The sequence below is a fragment of the Heterodontus francisci genome, unplaced genomic scaffold (assembly GCF_036365525.1).
Source record: "Heterodontus francisci isolate sHetFra1 unplaced genomic scaffold, sHetFra1.hap1 HAP1_SCAFFOLD_102, whole genome shotgun sequence".
Classification (NCBI taxonomy): Eukaryota; Metazoa; Chordata; class Chondrichthyes; order Heterodontiformes; family Heterodontidae; genus Heterodontus; species Heterodontus francisci.
Window position 1 is genome coordinate 6475851 of NW_027140380.1, and position 17994 is coordinate 6493844.

The 17994-nt window shown below is 44.8% G+C and overlaps 1 non-coding gene across 1 annotated transcript; it reads left to right on the forward strand.

Moving 5' to 3' along the window:
• The first annotated feature begins 7750 nt into the window (after positions 1 to 7750).
• On the forward strand, positions 7751 to 7822 carry trnat-cgu (transfer RNA threonine (anticodon CGU)). The gene has a single exon. It is a non-coding gene; the product is annotated as a tRNA-Thr (tRNA).
• The last annotated feature ends 10172 nt before the right edge of the window (positions 7823 to 17994 follow it).

The following is a 17994-nucleotide window of genomic DNA, read 5'->3' on the forward strand; positions in this document are numbered from 1 at the left end:
TCAGGGAATGAAACAGCAGTGAGACCAGTGTTAATGTGCAGCTATGAGAGGGGATTTCTGTACAGTCAGGGCAGGGAACAGCAGTGAGACCAGTGTTAATGTGCAGCTATGAGAGGGGATTTCTGTACAGTCAGGGAATGGAACAGTAGTGAGACCAGTGTTAATGTGCAACTATGAGAGGGGATTTCTGCACCATCAGGGCAGGGAAAAGCAGTGAGACCAGTGTTAATGTGCAGCTATGAGAGGGGATTTCTGTACAGTCAGGGCGGGGAACAGCATTGAGGGAGAGAAGCTGTCGTTATCTGGGTAGGGTCTGAGTTTATCGAATAGTATCAAGAAAGAGCAATTATATTGGGACTGGGTTGTGTTCTCTCTCACACACAGACAGTTACTCTCCCTCCCTCTGTCTTGCTCTCTCTCACAGACACATACCCAATTTTTTCTCTCTCTTGTGAACTCTGTCTGATACTCTTTCTCTCTGCCCATTTTCCAGTAGAAATAGAACGCCTTCTACTATTTTGGAGAATCTGAAGTTGTTCTTCTTTGGGAAGAGAAGGTTGAGATGAGATTTGATAGAGGTGTTCAAAATCATGAAGGGTTTGGACAGAGTAGATAGGGAGAAACTATTCCCATTGGTAGAAGTGTCAAGAACCATAGGGCACAGATTTAAGGTGAAAGGCCAAAGAACCAGAGGCAACATGAGGAAAAACTTTTTTATGCAGCGACTGGTTAGGATCTGGATTGCACTGCCTGACAGTGTGGTGGAGGCAGATTCAATCATGACTTTTGAAAGAGAATTTAATAATTATCTGAAGAAAAGAAAATGCAGGGTTACAGGCAAAGGCGGGGGAGTGTGACTAGCTGGCTTGTTCTTGCAGAGAGCTGGCATGGACACAAAGGGCTGAATGGCCTCCTTCTGTACTGTAACCTGTCTATGATTCTCTGACTCTAAGCCTAGAGATTACCAGTGCCTTTGAGTGCCTCACATGTCTGCAGGTGGTGAACCAGCCCACAAACCAAGGAATGAAGCAGTAATTAAAGTTCAGAAATCCTAAGGTATCAGGATGTGGGAGGGACTATTGCTCTCAGTTTAAAGTACTGATTTCATTAATTGAATATCCTTAGTGTCCCAGCTCAGTGTAATCCTGAGCAATAATTGCCAGTAGGTTTTTGAAGTGACAATTAAATGAGGCCCTGTTGGTGGATGTTAAAGATTCCCCAGCGCTATTGAAAGAATCACAGGGAATTCTCGCACTGTCCTGACCAACATTCCTGACTCAGTAACATCACCTGAAACAGCTAAACACAAAGAACTAACTGAAGGGTCAAAGTGTAAGGGAGAAAAACCAAACCCGTGTCAACTTCACACAGGAACCCATCGACCATCAGAAAACACACTTCATGAGCTGCAATGTCTGATCATTGAGTCACAGGTATCTCCTCCTGCCTGGCTTCGTTCCGTGTGGGAATGGGAATTAGAATGTTTCAGCAACTCATGAAGGTATCCCCGGAGCAGTTGAAACAGCATTCCCCGTGTTTCAATAAGAAATTCTGATCTGAAATGAAGAAAAAACAGAAAATGCTGGTAATACTCAGCAGATCTGTCCATCACAGGACTGATACAAGCTCAATTCTCAATCCAAACAGTGAGAGCTCCAAACACTGAGACAGAATAAGAACAGAGAGAGAAAAAACAGGTTAACTGTGCTATGAGAGTAAAAGCAGGAAATGCTGGAAATACTCAGCAGGTTTTGGCAGCATCTGTGCAGAGAGAGAAGCAGAGTTAACATTTCAAGTCAGTTACCCTTCATCACAGCTGACAAATATTATAAATGAAAAGGTTTTAAGCAAGTAAAGCTGGGGGTGGGGCAAGAGATAACAAAAGAGGTGTTGATTGGACAAGGTCACAGAGAACAACTGACCAGAAGGGCATGGAACAAAGGCGAACAGTGCTGAACAGTGCTCAATGGTGTGCTGAAAGACAAAGCGTTAGTACAGAAAAGGTGTGAATTGACTGGAATGCACAAAGCACTCCGAACACAAACATTAAACATTTTTTTAAAACAGAAACAATGGGTAGACACAGTAGAAACAAACTAACCAAACTAAAAAAAAAACTGAAATAAAATAACCAAATAAAAAAGAAAAAAGAAAAAAAACTAAACATAAAAAAGTGTGTAGGGGGGGTGTGGGGGGTGGGGTCCGTCATACTCTGAAATGATTGAAATTAATGTTCAGTCCGGCAGGTTGTAGCGTGCCTAATCACTGACCTGAAACGTTAACTCTGCTTCTCTCTCCACAGATGCTGCAGACCTGCTGAGTATTTCCAGCATTTTTTGTTTTTGTTTCAGATTTCCAGCATCTGCAGTATTTTGCTTTTATGTTATGAGAGTAAACATGTTTTAAATATGTAAAGTTGAATTATGGACACTGATTCATGTGGAATCTTGAGGAGATTCCTCCAGTCCTCTGGCATCATTCCCATATTCAAGGAGGATTGAAAGATTGTGGTTCGAGTCTCCGCTATTTCCAACCTTACCTCCCTCAGCAACCCAGGATGCAGCCCATTCAAACTGGGTGACTTTTCTACTGTGAGAGCTGCCAACCTTGTAATTGTCTCCGCTTTATCTATTTTCATTCCGTCCAATTTTCTCACTTCCTCCTCCTTTACTGTGACATTTGCAGCATCCGCTCATTTTGTGATGCCAGATGAAATGTACTTAATTAGTATCTCAGCCACACCCTCTGCCTCCACAGGATCTCCTTATTGACCCACCCTTTCATTGTCTGTCCATATGTTGGTAAAAGACTTCAGTGTTCCCAGTTATGTGACCCGCTAATCTTTTCTCATACATTCTCTTGCTGATCTCATTTCCTTTTTCAGCTCTCCTCTGTACTTTCTGTATTCTGCTTGTTTCTCGACTGCATATGAATCCTCACATGATTTCGATATGAATGATTTTTGAACTATTTTGTTGAAGGATTGAGTTTTGTAAATTTCTCCCTAGCTCCCCTCATGGTCAGGCAGAAAGTTTAACTGCTGTGTTTTCAAACAGCAACAGCTTTATTTGAAAAGCCATTGTGACAGGATTCCGGGTTTTAATCCAGTCACAAATCTAGTTCTGATGTCTTGTGGCTCCAGCTGTCACATGACCTGTCAGAGGATGACCTCATAATTGACCCAGTCATGGAGCTGTGGGTTGATGTTTAAATTGCTTCAAAATAATTTTCCAGAAGGACAATTAAAATGAATCGATATATAAAAGGTAGATTTTGTGAATTTGTGCTCCCAGTGGAAATTCCTGCAGAGTCTGCTGGTTTTCATATCCCCAATTCCCCACAGGAAGCTCTGTGCTCGGAGTCTGCATTCATTCTAACAACATTACACAGAATCATTTCATGGGAGACCCCAGTGTGAATTGTAGACAGGTGGGTCAGTTTTAACTTTCAAAGTAACACAGAAGCAAAATACTGCAGGTACTGTAAATCTGAAATAAAAACAGAAAATGCTGGAAATACTCAGCAGGTCTGGCAGCACCTGTGGAGAGAGAAACAGAGTTAACGTTTCAGATCTGTGACCTTTCATCAGAACTGGGCTGAAATTGTTTGTGGAACAGACACGATGGGTCAAGTGGCCTCTTTCTGTGCCTTAAACATTCTCTGACTCTGTGATTTCATGAGATTGTGGAATCAATTTCAGGGTCGATGACAATGCACTCTGTAAGGATAGGAAGATGGAGATTATTAAGTACAGTGCAAGAATATAGATGCTTTTACATTATTTTAATCGAAATTGATTTAAATTTTGTGCTCACGAATCCTATCTTTTGATCACAATGACATTGATAACAATGGAAAAAGCAAGACTTGCATTTCACGACCACAGGACGTTGCAAAGCCTTTTACAGCCAATGAAGGACTTTCCAAGTGCAGTCACTGTGGTCATGTAGGAAACATGGTGGCCAATGTGCGCACAGCAAGCTCCCAGAAACAACAACGTGATAAAAACGAGATAATCTGTTTTTAAGTGATGTTGATTCAGGGTTAAACAATGACCAGTACCCCAGAAATAATTCCCCTTCTATTCTCTGAAATAGTGCCATGGTACCTTTAACATCCACCTGAGAGGGCAGAGGGATCCTCAGTTTTCTGTCTCACCTGAAAAACAGCATTTCTGACAGTGCAGCACTGCCTTAGTACTGTACTGGAGTGTCAGCCATTTTTAACGGGCTGTTAGTCCGACTGGAAAATATTTAAAGGAAGATGAAATGAAATGAAATAAATACATTGCTTTTGCCTCTCTCCCATCCCCCCAATAACAGTTAAATTAATTATTTGCCCTTCCCTCCCAAAACCAACCTTTACCATCTGACCTTCCGCCCAAAACTGCGCAAACTGTAAACTATAACCCTTCCCACCATCCCCTACACCCATGACATTAATTTGACTCCGTCCCCCCTCCCCCACACTGAGAAACTTACCTTCTCCCCCCTCCCCACCAGTGTTGCACCTCATTTCCCCGGATGGGGCTCCGAAGGCACGGCAGTGCCATTCAACGGGCTGAAGATCGCAGCTGGATATCAGGAAGTGATGGGATAATAATTAATGCAGGTTTGTGGTCCCGTTGCCGAGCGGTGGGGGTCCCCCCACAACGCCTCGCCGTCGCCGGCAATATCGAGCCAGGCCCTGCCGGCGTTGAGGTCCATGGCGTGCCTCATCCGGGGCCATCTTCAGGAGGCTCCCACCCCACCCCCACCACAGATCTCGACGTTGAGGGATCTATAGAATCCAGCCCATTGTTTCTGTCAATCTCAACTCCACAAGGATTTGTCTGTTAATTGTAGAAAAATTAAAGCTCTATAACCTTTTGATAAAAGGGGGTTTCAAATCCATTTCCAAACAAATAATAGTTCTCATTGTATCTAGAACATGTTTTCTTAGATACAAACATACCAATTAGGAGCAGGAGTAGACCACTCGGCCCCTCGAGTCTGCTCCACCATTCAATAAGATCATGGCTGATCTGATTGTAACCTCAACTCCACATTCCCACCTGCCCCCGATAACCTTTCACCCCCGTGTTTATCAAGAATCTATCTACCTCTATCTTAAAATATTTCAGAATTTCTGTCGTCCAGCAACTCTCACTTTATTTCCTGGATTTCACCTAAAACATGTATTTCCACACTTTGGATATCCTGTACTTCATTAATGTTTTTGCTCTCTGGGGATTTCCCTTTAATTATATTCAGCGCTGGTATTTTACTGCCACACACTGACTGAAAGTGTCCCATCTTTCTGCAGGAAAAACACTCAGCTTCTTTGGCGAGGCAGTTTTCCCACTTGTGTCTCTCTCGGCCACACCTACTGCAATTGGTTGCAGCTACCACTAGATGCTCTTCCCGTCTTTCTTGTCTTTTACCCCTAATTTTTCCATTTGTTTTCTGAACAAATTCAATTGAGTCTGCAACTCTCGAGATCAGACTCTCCCTGTCCCCTTGGACAACGGATTGGTTAAACTTTCTAACCTCTGTTTGTCTGCTCAATTGAAACTCTTTCGTTAATGTGAGACCAGCCCTGGACTGTAGATGATCTGAAAGGGTGTTGTCTAATACCCCGAACACAATCCTGTCTCCATTCAGCTCTTCCCTTAAGTTGCGGTATTCACAATCCTCCGTGAGATTGTACAAGTCATTGATAAATGAATGAATACTCTCCCCTTTCTGTTTTGTCCGCTTATTAAATTCAAAGTGATTCCTGACAATGCAGCAGCCAGCCGACGTCATCAGAGCGCTCCAAGCTGCGCACATGCACAAACAGTCTCCTGCGCTCTGAGATGCTGCGCATGCTCAGCCTCCGTCTTCCAGGACGAAGTGGCGCATGCGCGGGAAAACTCTCTACCCCCCTCTCAGCCACTCACTCCAGGGCGCTCGCTGCCCGCTCCTCGCTACCCCGCTCCCCCGCCCTCCGGCCACTTGCTACCCCCCCCACCCCCGCACTGCCCTCTCTCCGTCCACTCACGGCCCGCTTCACCCCCACGTCCCTCCAGACACTAGCTCTAAGCCATGCTGCTTCCCTCCTCTCGGCCTCTCGCTCCAATATTCGATCATTCTTCACCGCACCACCCGATAAAGCAAGGCGAGCCTCGAGGGGTGATGGGGCAATGTTGGAGTGAGTGGCCGAGAGGAGGGAAGCGGCAGAGCCCATGGCCTGGAGTGTGAGCGGCCAGAGAGCAGGATGGGGGTGGTGGTGGGTGAAGCGGGGAGTGAGCAGTCAGAGAGTGGGATGGGGGGAAGCGGGGAATGATTGTCCGGAGAATGGGATGGCACTGTTTAGAGGGGATTTGAGGAAAAAATGTTTCACCTCGAGGGTGGTTGGAATCTGGAACACATTGCCTAAAGGAGTGGTAGAGGCAGGAACCCTCACAACATTTAAGAAGTATCTAGATGAGCACTCAAAACGCCACAGAATACAAGGCTACGGCCACGTGCTGGAAAATGAAATTAGAATAGATAGGTACTTGATGGCCGGCACGGCCATGATGGCCGAAGGGTCTGTTTCTGTGCTGTATAACTCTATGACTCTATGAAACCTCACTGAATTACAGAGGGTGTGCAGCACTATCAGAGGTGCTGTCCTTCTAATGAGACTTCAAACAGCGCAACGTTCTCCGAGTATCAACCAAAACATGTCCATTGTGTAGATATGTGCCGTATTTGCTTATGAAACGACAGTCACTGCTCCTAAAGTAATTCACTTTAGGTGAATTAAGATGACTTGGTACTATATAACGCGAATGCGCAAGAGGTAGCGGGGGACTGTTGGGGTGGGACGGAGGCGGCGATGGCAAACTTTGAGGGGATTTTTGGGTCGAAGTTGTTTTCTGTGATAAATTGAGTAGCTCCATCTTTAATCCTGGCAGCTGCCTGAATGTCACAGACAGTGACGTTTCAGTGGAAGAGGCTGCATTTGTGCATGTGCTAGTACAGCGTCACCTGGTGGTTGCGTTGTCAGCAAATGCAGCGTTTTAACTTTGGCTCCACGATGACATTTTTTTCCTCAATTAAAATATGTCTTGAGTGCCTTAATAACTTCTTCACATGTAGCCTTCTGTTCTTCATGAGGATGTTGCCTGCACACTCCCTCCATTGCAGACAATAGCGTACTGACCTGTTCCATGTCTGGCTTCTGCACGAGACCCGATGCAGTACGATACCTTGCAAACCTCTGGAACCATCTCGGCCACTCCTCGGCTTGGTTCAGTCCAGTGACCTTTTCAAAGGTGCAGGCAAAGATTTCTCCATCTTCGCTTTGGTTTACTGTGGCCCCCATATAATATTCTGATATCTGTCAAGGCTTAGTACAGAATTTATAAGAATCTGACGGTTAAAATAACCTGAGTTTACTCCACACACCTTGCATTGAAGGTTTCATCGACAACTCTCCATGAGGTGCCACACAGATTATATTACATCACTTCCTGTGATGATGCACATAGTCTATTTATATAATCTGCCCAGTAACAACCCAATGTCCACTCTTATATTATTGTACAGATGTGAGAAAAGCAGAGGATGGGAATGGAACGTCTGAATGAAGATTTCATGATGCTGATGATGTAAATGAGGCTGATCTGTTACCCATTCCACAATCCCTCTTTATTTCTGTGCATGTTTCTCGATGCTGTTTCAACCAAATTGAAAAAGAATCACAAATCCTCCTCTGGAGCCTCAAGTGTCCATCAATGAAAGGCATGGTGGCCAAGTGGTAAGTCGTCAGTCTCGTAAACTGAAGATCACGGGTTCGATCCCCGTCCGTGCCTTATGATTAGTTTCTCACTTCAAATGTGATGTTTCCAGAAAAGATGTGCGTTGCATTTGTGTCGGCCATCTGGAAATCAGTGTGATGTTGCACTTTATTCTGAACACTGGGAAGAACATGAGGAGTAGCCACATGGTTCCTCGAGCCTTCTCTGCCATTGACAGAGTGAAAATAACTGAGGTCCAAGCACTGAACCTTTTTACTGTGCATTTGCTTGATATTTAACAGAGCTATTTTATTAAGGGCGGCACAGTGGCGCAGTGGTTAGCACCGCAGCACCGCAGCCTCACAGCTCCAGGGACCCGGGTTCGATTCCAGGTACTGCCTGTGTGGAGTTTTGCAAGTTCTCCCTGTGTATGTGTGGGTTTTCTCCGGGTGCTCCGGTTTCCTCCCACAAGCCAAAAGACTTGCAGGTTGATAGGTAAATTGGCCATTATAAATTGTCACTTATGTAGGTAGGTAGTCGGGAAATATAGGGACAGGTGGGGATGTTTGGTAGCAATGTAGGATTAGTATAAATGGGTGGTTGATGTTCGGCACAGACTCGGTGGGCCGAAGGGCCTGTTTCAGTGCTGTATCTCTAATCTAATCTAATATAATCTAATCCCACATCCCGCACTCCTGTCCTTTCCCCCATTGCCCTGTTAGATTTTCCATGTCAGGTATATATCCAATTCCATTCAGAGTTAACATTGAATCTGCTTCCACTGACCTTTCAGGATTGCATTCCAGACCAGAACAACACACTGCTGAAAAAACAATCTCCTCATCACAACTCGAATTCTTTTGCCAATTACTTTAAATGTGTTTCCTCTGGTTACTGACCCTTCTGTCACTGGCAACACTTTCTTCTTCTTTACTCTATCAAAACTCTTCAGGATTTGCATTCCCTGCTGCCTTTGCTGATATAACAAAGCTGAGCACACATCACCAAAAGGAATATGATTGGCTCTGAATCACATTTATCCTTCCTGTGAATCTGATGTGGATCTTGTATTTTCCCGGAACCAAACAATCTGAGCAGCAAGTGTGGGTTCCAGTGATTCCCACCGCTCTGAGAGAGAGAGGATGTGATAATGAGCCAGATAGAAGAAAGGAGTGAGATAGAGAGTAAAATAGCCCTGGTCTGTTTCTTCTAACCCCCGGCCCCCTACTTAAAATGGCATCATTTTCTCCTGCCTCTTCACATTCTAATCCATTGATTAATGCAATCCTTTCATCTGAAACATAGAACATAGAACAGTACAGCACAGTACAGGCCCGTCGGCCCACGATGTTGTGCCGAACCTTTAACCTACTCTCAGATCAAACTACCTACATACCCTTCATTCTACTATCATCCATGTACCTATCCAAGAGTCGCTTAAATGTCCCTAATGTATCTGCTTCTACTACCACCGCTGGCAGTGCATTCCACGCACCCACCACTCTCTGTGTAAAGAACCTACCTCTGACATCTCCCCGAAACCTTCCTCCATCACCTTAAAATTATGTCCCCTGGTGATAGCCCTTTCTGCCCTGGGAAAAAGTCTCTGGCTATCCACTCTATCTATGCCTCTCATCATCTTGTACCCCTCTATCAAGTCACCTCTCATCCTTCTTCGTTCCAATGAGAAAAGCCCTAGCACCCTCAACCTTTCTTCGTAAAACGTACCCTCCAGTCCAGGCAGCATCCTGGTAAATCTCCTCTGCACCTTCTCTAAAGCTTCCACATCCTTCCTAGAATGAGGCGACCAGAACTGAACACAATATTCCAAGTGTGGTCGAACCAGGGCTTTATAGAGCTGCAGCATAACCTCGCGGCTCTTAAACTCAATCCCCCTGTTAATGAAAGCCAACACACCATATGCCTTCTTAACAACCCTATCAACTTGGGTGGCAACTTTGAGCGATCTATGGACATGGACCGCAAGATCCCTCTGTTCCTGAACACTACCAAGCATCCTGTCTTTAAGCCTGTATTCTGCATTCAAATTCGACCTTCCAAAATGAATCACTTCACACTTTTCCAGGTTGAACTCCATCTGTCCCTTTAATTCCTGTTTCCTAATCCATTGATGTTTCACAATATACTGAACTGTCCCAATCCATTGATATAACTCAGTCTATAGAATTTCTCAATCCACTGATATTTTCCAGTCCATTGACTATCCCAATCCATTAATGGTTTCTGACCATTGACATTCCCAATCCATTTATATTGCCTGTGATTTCAAAGCAACTGTGGAATACAAATAGTATCAGTATTATCAGATACATCGAGATGAGGTGCAATAGCCAAGTGGACAGATCTCAGGTTTATAAAGAAAAAAGCACTGGCTCGATATTTGTCCAGTCTATCACTGGATCTGAACTCTCAACCTGCTGTATTTCTGTGTGTCTGCTGACTTGTAGATGTGAAGAACCATTGGATGTTTCTCAATCCTCTGACTTTTCTCATTCTTGTGCCATATTTGTTCCTTTGGGTTCACCAGTGAAGAAAATTTTTCCCTATTACATTTGGTGAAGACTTTAATAACCTCACATCCTTGTGTCTCACCATCTCAGGTCAAACTCCCGACAGAAACTTTAAACATTTAACTATTCTGCTGGAAACATTTTCAAGGGCGCAGACATTCCTTCATTACGCTTCCTTCTTTGACATGTGATTGACAAATATGTGTGTAATGGAGAGAGAGAGAGTGAAAAAAAAGAGAGAGAGAGTGCGATAGAAAGTTAGAGGACCAGCTAAAGACAGATAGAGAGAGAGAGGCAGAGAGAGGTAAAGCGATAGACAGAGAGAGAGAGAGAGAGAGAGAAGGAGAGAGAGTCATTGAGTCATGGAGTCACTACAGTACAGGAACCCATTTTGCCCATCAAGCCCATGTAAATCAATCCATTCAGTCCCATTCCCCCGCTCTATCCCCATCGCCCTGTAAGTTATCTAAACCTGTCATATTTATTATAATCTTCTACATGTCTATCAAATCTCCCCTCAATCTCCTTTGCTCCAAGGAGAACAACCCCAGCTTCTCCAACCTAACCCTACAGCTAAAATCCCTCATGTCTGGAACCATTCCGATAAATCTTCTCCACCCTCTCAAGGACACTCACATCCCTCCAAACGTGTGTTGACTAGAACTGGATGCAATTCTCTGGTTGTGGCCCAACTGGAGATTTATACAGGTTCAGCATAACTTCCCTACTTTTGTACTCAGTACCTCTATTTATGAAGCCCAAGATCCCATATGCTTTGCTAACTATTTTCTCAATGTGTCCTGCCACCGTCAAAGAACTATGCATATGAATCCCCATGATTTTATTCCTAAAAATATGCTTTCTTCATATAAATCTGTAAAAAATGCATTATACAACAGTTCAAAACAGCACCAAGTTGACATTCCAAAAAGTGCAAAGGAAATCAGTTTTCTTCAATACAGGAGTGAGTTGCCTCACAACCCTTCCACTCCATTTTACCTGACATTAACATTTTACAGCAAACCAATATCTGGTGTATACAGCACGAGGGGTTTTCAATGGGTCCAGCTGCCCAGTTCACTATGGCGGGGGGACCTTACACAGTGGTCTTTCCCCATTGAGCCTTTGCAGTGGCTACCCCAAGCTTTAGTGCGTCCCTCAGCACGTAGTCCTGGACCTTGGAATGTGCCAGTCTGCAAAACTCGGTCGTGGACAACTCTTTGCGCTGCAAGACCAGCAAGTTTCGGGCAGACCAAAGAGTGTCTATCACCAAATTGATGGTCCTCCAGCAGCAGTTAATGTTTATCTCGGTGTGCATCCCTGGGAGCAGCCCGTAGAGCACAGACTCCTGTGTAACAGAGCTGCTTGGGATGAACCTCGACAAAAACCACTGCATCTCTTTCCACACCTGCTTTGCAAAGACACATTCCAGAAGGAGGTGGGCAACTGTCTCTTCCCCACCGCAGCCACCTCGAGGGCCGCGTGTGGAGGGGGCGAGACTTCGGGCATGCAGGAAGGATCTGACAGGAAGGGCTCTTCTTACCACCAGCCAAGCTACATCTTGGTGCTTGTTTGAAAGTTCTGGTGATGAGGCATTCTGCCAAATGACTTTGGCAGTCTGCTCAGGGAACCATCCGACCGGATCCACCATCTCCTTTTCCCGTAGGGCCTTGAGGACATTCCGTGCAGACCACTGCCTGATGGATTGGTGGTCAAAGGTGTTTTCCCGCAGAAACATTCCCACGAAGGATAGCTGGTACGGTATGGTCCAACTGGATGAAGCGATCCGCGGCAATGTGACCAGACCCATCCTTCGCAAAACCTCAGCACATAGTGACACTTGGTGTTTGTGTACTGGGGCTCCACACACAGCTTGGTGCAGCTGCACACGAAGGTGGTCATCAGGATGAGGGCGACGTTGGGTACGTTTTTCCCGCCCTTGTCCAGAGATTTGAACATCGTGTCCCTCCCGCCCTGGTCCATTTTAGATCTCCAGATGATGCAGTTGAAGTCACCGCCTAGGATGACCGGCCTGGACGTCGCCAGCAGCAGTGGGAGCTGCTGGAAGACGGTCAGCCGCTCGCTGCGTTGTACCGGGGCGTACACGTTGATCAACCGGAGCGGAGCGTTGTTGTACATCACGTCTGCTACGAGGAGGCGGGCGCCCACCACCTCCTTAACTTCGGAGATGGTGAAGTTACCTCCCCGCAGCAGAATACCCAGGCCGGAGGAACGGCAGTCATTACCCCCCGACCAGATCGATGGCCCGTGGGACCACCATCGCGACCACTGCCTGTAGGTGCTGAGGTGTGGTATTCCACACTCCTGCAGGAACAGTAGGTCAGCTTTGACCTTGGCAAGGTAATGAAAGGTTTAAACACATCGCGTAGTAGATTTAATGCTACGCACATTAATGGAAGCAATTCTTACACCCATTTTTTACTAAAAATTAGTTGTTGCTTCCCATACTATTTGTCCTCGCCTCCTTGATGAAGGGTCACTGACCCGAAACGTTAACTCTGCTTCTCTTTCCACAGATGCTGCCAGACCTGCTGAGTGGTTCCAGCATTTATTGTTTTTATTTCAGGTTTCCAGTATCCGCAGTATTTTGCTTTTATCTCGCTGTCTCTTGCTGGTTTGCTCAGTACCTTTCTCTGTCTGTTCATTTCTGGATCCTGATAATATCTTCCTGGTTTTCTGTGTGTCTTTCTCTGCCTGCCTCATTGTCGGTGCTGTTACTCTGTGTCCTTGTGTCATTGGGCAGTGAGGGTGAGTCCGTCAGCACGTGTGTTGCTGATTCCGGGATTCTTGAGAAATCCGACTCCAATCCTATTTTTATAAAAACATTGGGGAATGAACATATTTCACTAACGGGCAGCTGAAATTGAAAACAGTAGTCAGCAGAGTGCTGCAGGGGAAGCGTGCTGGGCCCATAACACAGAGGTCGATGGATCGAAAACATTCTCTGCGATTTATGGTTGGTAACAATACAAACAGTACACTTTCAAAACATCAAATATTTTACCCATAATAACAAGATGCTTCCAAAGGCTCTCTATTGCAATCAGCTTCTTCTTTTCAGTGAACACATCAATCAGTAACAAATCACTTTTGCTCACACGAGCACAAGCTGCAAACACGGACCAGCCGAGTCTCTCCCACTTTGTCAACCCCTTCCTGCAGAGCCTCCTCTCCACCACCAGATGGTGATGTTGGCCACAATAAAACCAGGACAAATGGTCACAGTGAGGAGACGGTCAGTAACAGAAAATAAAACAATAACAGGGAAAACCTTTACACAACAACAGGGTACATCTTTACACAACAGAAAACATATTGACACAACAGGAAATACCTTTAGATAACAGGGAGAACACAATCATACAAATGCCTTGTTTCTCCATTTCAGTCTCGTTGCCTCTCTCTCTGTCCCTCACTTTTGCTTCCTCACAGTCTATTCTTGGTTTTCTGTGTGTTTTTCTCTCTATCCCGTTGTCGATGGTGTTACTCAGCGTCCTTGTAACATTGTGTAGCCAGGCTGAGCCTCCCAACACCTGTGTTGCTGTAATAAAAACAGAAAATGCTGGAAATGCTCAGTAGGTCTGGCAGCATCTGTGCAGAGAGAAACAGTTAACAGTTCAGGTCTGTTTCCTTAGCTCACATTAACTTTGTTCTCTCTCCACAGATGCTGCCAGACCTGCTGATTATTTCAAGCATTTTCTGTTTATGTTTCAGATTTCCAGCATCTGCAGTATTTTGCTTTTGTACGTGTGTTGCTGTGTCTGGGACTGTTTGAGTGCAATGCTATTGCTTTTTCAACAGCGTTGAAACAAACATTTATCTAGTTAACTCACAGCACGAATACACAGCTGGATATAAACAGCAGCCTGCAGCAGAGGGCGCAGTGGAAGTTTATTGACACAAATAATTCACCAGCACTATATTTACTGCTGCCCACAATCACACCACACTTCATCTTAACACGTTTTACTCTTTATTTACATCAACTTCTTGCTTCCAGTAAACACTTCAATTTGGAACACAGCTTCCAAATCACCTTTATTCACAAACCCGAACACACACCAGCCCAGACTTTCCCCTTTCTGTCAACCCATTCCTGCATCACTGCCTCTCCACCAACAGTTGTTGCCAGAATCATACAATCACAGAATGGCTACAGCACAGAAGGAGGCCATACAGCCTGTCGAACCCGTGCTGGCTCTCTGTTAGAGCAACTCACCTCATTTCACTCCCTAGTCAGTTCAATTTTGGAGGTGGGAAAACTTCTCGAAAGAATAATTCGGGACAAAATTAATAATCCCATGGACAAATGTGGGTTAATTCAAGAAAGCCAGCATGGATTTCTTAAGGGAAAATCATGTTCAACTGTCCTGCTGGAGTTTTTTGATGAGGTAACAGAGAGGGATGATGAGGGCAATGCTGTTGATGTGGTGTACATGAACTTTCAAAAGGTCTGGCAGCATCTGAATGGTCACTGACCTGAAACGTTAACTTTGCTTCTCTCTGTGCAGATGCTGCCAGACCTGCTGAGTATTTCCAGCATTTCCTGTTTTCATTATGGCACAGAGTTCCCTTTTCAAACTTACAGAATTAACCACAATAGTGTACTCTGAGATTCAAGTTAAATACCAGCCCAATATTTACACACATTATGATTTTATAAGTTTCAGTATTAATTCCCATAGTGCATCCTGACATATACATTAGATATAACATAACATAAGAACAGAGGAAATAGGAGCAGGAGTAGGCCATTCGGCCCCTCAAGCCTGCCCTGCCATTCAGTAAGATCATGGCTGATCTGCCCCAGACCTCAACTCCTCTTTCATGCCAGCTCTTCATAGCCCTCAACTCTCCAATATTTCAAAAATCTATTTACATCCTCTTTAAATACTTTCAGTGATTTAGCCTCCAATACTGTCTGGGGGAGAGAATTCCAGACATTCACTACCCTCTGAGAGAAGAAATTCCTTTGCATCTCAGTTTTAAATGAGTGTCCCCTTATTCTGTAACTTTGTCGCCTAGTTTGAGATTCCCCCACTAGTGGAAACATCTTCTCAACATCGACCCTGTTAATAAAAACAAGAAATGCTGGAAATACTCAGCAGGTCTGGCAGCATCTGTGAAGAGAGAAGCAGAGTTAATGTTTCAGGTCAGAGACCCTTCTTCACCCTGTTAAGCCCCCTCAGAATCTTGTACGTTTCAAAAAGATCACCCCTCATTCTTCTAAACTCTAATGAATAACCTGTTTAGCCGTTCTTCATAAGTCAACCCCTTCATCTCAGGAATCAGCTGAGTGCATCGCTTTTGAACTCCTCCAATGCCAGTACATCCTTTCTTAAGTCTGAATCTCAAGTGCGATATCAGATTGAGAGAATCTGAAAGATAGTATAACCTGAGATACAAACTGAGAATTCAGTTTAAAACTCACCCGGATTGTGAAACTAAAAGATACAATAGCATTTCAATTTGTATAGACTGTGCTTTGGATCATATTCCAGCCCTCAAACAGTATCAGACTGGAAGATACTGTAGCAATTCCATTAGTGCAGACTCAGCGCTACATGACAGAGCAGGGAACATATTTAAACAACCCGGAACACTTTTACACAAGACGGATCATATTTACACAACTGAGAAGATCTTTACCCAACAGGGAACCATTTTACACAATAACAGAGAACATCTTCACACAACAGCGAATACAGTAACACAACAGATAACATATTACACAGCAGGAAATATCTTTAAAAGAACACAGGGAACATCTTTACACAACAGAGAACACAATTACATAAATCATCAGTCTTTCGCTGTCTCTTGCTGGTTTGCTCAGTACCTTTCTCTGTCTGTTCCTTTCTGGGTCCTGATAATATCTTCCTGGTTTTCTGTGTGTCTTTCTCTGCCTGCCTCATTGTCGGTGCTGTTACTCAGTGTCCTTGTGTCATTGTGCAGTGAGGGTGAGTCCGTCAGCACGTGTGTTGCTGAGTCCGGGATTCTTGAGAAATGCGACCACAATCCTATTTTTATAAAAACATTGGAGAAATGAACATATTTCACGAACAGGCAGCTAAAATTGAAAACAGCAGTTAGCAGAGTGGCGCAGCGGAAGTGTGCTGGACCCATAACCCAGAGGTCAATGGATCGAAACCATTTTCTGCTATTTATGTTTGGTAGTAACACAAACAGTTCACTTTCAAAACATCAAGTGTTTCCCCATAATAACAAGACGCGCTCGATTGCAATCAGCTTTTTCCTTCGAGTGAACAGATCAATCAGTAACAAATCACTTTTGCTCACATGAACACAAACTGCAAACACGGACCAGCCGAATCACTCCCACTTTGTCAACCCCTTCCTGCAGAGTCTCCTCTCCACCACCAGATGGTGATTTTGGCCACAATAATACCAGGACAAATGGTCACAGTGAGGAGACAGTCAGCAACAGAAAATAAAACAATAACAGGGAAAACCTTTACACAACAGGGAGAGCACAATCATACAAATGCCTTGTTTCTCCATCTCAGTTTCGTTGTCTGTCTCTCTCTCTCCGTTCCTCACTTTTGCTTCCTCACAGTCTATTCGTATTCTGTGTGTTTTTCTCTCTGTCCCGTTGTCGATGGTGTCACTCAGCGTCCTTGTAACATTGTGTAGCCAGGCTGAGCCTCCCAACACCTGTGTTATAGAACATAGAACATAGAACAGTACAGCACAGTACAGGCCCTTCGGCCCACGATGATGTGCCGAACCTTTAACCTACTCCAAGATCAAAACTACCTACATACCCTTCATTCTACTATCATCCATGTACCTATCCAAGAGACGCTTAAATGTCCCTAATGTATCTGCTTCTACTACCACCGCTGGCAGTGCATTCCATGCACCCACCACTCTCTTGTGTGAAGAACCTACCTCTGACATCTCCCCGAAACCTTCCTCCATCACCTTAAAATTATGCCCCCAGGTGATAGCCCTTTCCACCCTGGGAAAAGGTCTCTGGCTATCCACTTTATCTATGCCTCTCATCATCTTGTACCCCTCTATCAAGTCACCTCTCATCCTTCTTCGTTCCAATGAGAAAAGTCCCAGCTCCCTCAATCTTTCTTCGTAAGACATGCCCTCCAGTCCAGGCAGCATCCTGATAAATCTCCTCTGCACCCTCTCTAAAGCTTCCACATCCTTCCTATAATGAGACGACCAGAACGGAACACAATATTCCAAGTGTGGTCTAACCAGGGCTTTATAGAGCTGCAGCATAACCTCGCGGCTCTTAAACTCAATCCCCCTGTTAATGAAAGCCAACACACCATACGCCTTCTTAACAACCCTATCAACTTGGGTGGCAACTTTGAGCGATCTATGGACATGGGCCCCAAGATCCCTCTGTTCCACCACACTACCAAGAATCCTGTCTTTTTGCCTATATTCTGCATTCAAATTCAACCCTCCAAAATGAATCACTTCACACTTTTCCAGGTTGAACTCCATCTGCCACTTCTCAGCCCAGCTCTGCATCCTGTCAATGTCCTGTTGCAACCTACAACAGCATTCCACACTATCCACAACTCCAGCAACCTTCGTGTCATCGGCAAACTTGCTAACCCAGACTTCCACTTCCTCATCCAAGTCATTTATAAAAATCACAAAGAGCAGAGGTCCCAGAACAGATCCCTGCGGAACACCACTGGTCACCGA